Source organism: Sphaeroforma arctica (assembly GCF_001186125.1).
Source record: "Sphaeroforma arctica JP610 unplaced genomic scaffold supercont1.48, whole genome shotgun sequence".
Taxonomy (NCBI): domain Eukaryota; class Ichthyosporea; order Ichthyophonida; genus Sphaeroforma; species Sphaeroforma arctica.
In genome coordinates, this window is record NW_014040510.1 from 1 (window position 1) to 1,942 (window position 1,942).

General features: G+C 35.5%; 1 protein-coding gene across 1 annotated transcript in view; it reads left to right on the forward strand.

Moving 5' to 3' along the window:
* The first annotated feature begins 1,241 nt into the window (after nt 1–1,241).
* The window catches only part of SARC_01231 (hypothetical protein), a 5,024-nt gene continuing 4,323 nt past the window's right edge, over nt 1,242–1,942 (forward strand). The window contains exon 1 of the mRNA XM_014305028.1: nt 1,242–1,349. The gene's annotated coding sequence lies outside the window, so the exon portion shown is untranslated. The remainder of the gene's footprint in view (nt 1,350–1,942) is intronic.

Genomic DNA, 1,942 nt, shown 5'->3' on the forward strand with positions numbered 1-1,942 from the left:
TGTGTGTGTGTGTGTGTGTGTTTGTGTTGTGTGTGTGTGTGTGTGTGTATGTGTATTGTGTGTTGTGTGTGTGTGTGTGTGTATGTATCATAGGTGTATAAAGAGAACGGCATCAATTGCCTGCTGTGTTGCCGCCGAGATAGATGCGTTTGTCCACTGTGTAGGTCTGCAAAGCCACTGTCGCCGGAAAATAACTCATCGAAGAATACCTTATCGCTAATTAAACGAAAAGGGCTGGTGATCCTTTTCAATATCCACGAATTAATATCTGACATCCCACCTCCATAATATGCAATGACGGCTTCACGATTCAAAAGATGACCAGCCATTGAATCTAGTTGAAAGAGCCCTTTACATTTGTAGAGCTTCTACGAAGGTATGAGTTCGAACTGTATTACGTGCGATTTAAACAGCACGGGCTGAGATACAAGCATACTGTGAGGATGCTGTCTCACACTACTGGACAGCAAGCCATACAGTTAAGTGTTTGTGACACTGTTTCTAGTGACTATCGATCTCCCACAAAATTATTTCCTGGCATCGCACAACATAAAGGCTTCGTACCACTCTTATTACTGCATTAAATGCACCCTACTACACGCTTGCCACTCCAGATTGTAGTTGGATGATAGAATCAATCTTCGTCCTTAAGAGATAATGGCGTCGACCTCAGGGATGATTTTTAAACATTGTATAGTGCGAGTTACAATATGAATAATCATTTCACTATATTGATTATAAACCCCGTATGATCGCACATTAAGACCGTTTAATACACGACGTCATCTGCCACACATCGACAGACGACAAATATCGACTGCAGAGTCAAGACATAAATATATAAAATATATATAAATGTCTAATTTAGAAGGCTATGATAAATATAGGATTAAAATTTTGTGCCATATGTCAAAGTGACAACTGATACAACTCATATACATTTGATGGGGTGTGGCGTTCACAAAACAATCTAAAGATCTCAAATATTAGTATTTCATTGGGGTAGACGTTTGCGCGCCAAACAGATTTGAAAAATCATTTACAACTAATACAGATTTTGTTGTAAACTCTATAGTCATCTCTATACAATCGACTTATTTACAACGGTATTTTGAAACATTGTTGTTACGAATACCTACAGGGGTAAATGGGATTCGACTGATTTGACCTTTTTTGGGTCGACACAAAGCCCCTCTATAAATATAATTGATATAATGAAACTACGATCGACGAAAAGTTAATGATATAGTAAAATTATAGGACGCTAATGAGATAGTTCTATATATGTTATCACAAGCACCTGCAAGTAAGATACGCGCGTCAACATCATATAGAGAAGATAATATTAGGTATGCATATGTTGAGAGAAGCGTAGCAGAATCTCTTCTGTCATTCGCGTATTATCAATGTTTGTACGTCTTGTGGTGTATTAAGTGTGCCAATGAAGTTTGCTTCCATGATCATACTTTATGATATTTTGGTACGATTCTTACATGAATCAGGAAGTCTAAGCAGCATTCGAGGGGTGTTGCCGAACAAATAGATCGTTCAATCTCATACTTCGATCATAATAAAACGTATACTGTATTTTGTTAGCACAGGCGCACTTAAACCCAATAGGAGTCGCTAATATGTCATTAAGCAGGTGCCACAAAGTAAATATAATGGAATATATTAGTAACCATGTAGCCAAGTATATATATATATGTGTGTGTGTGTGTGTGTGTGAAGGTATATACATATATGTATAAAAATATACATATATATATATATATAGGTGTGTGTGTGTGTGTATATATATATATATTGTGAGTGTGTGTAAATGATATATATATATATGTATATATTGTGTTTGTGTGTGTAAATGTATAAATATATATATATATCTATATATATATATATGTATGTGTATATATACATATACATACCTAGATATATATAT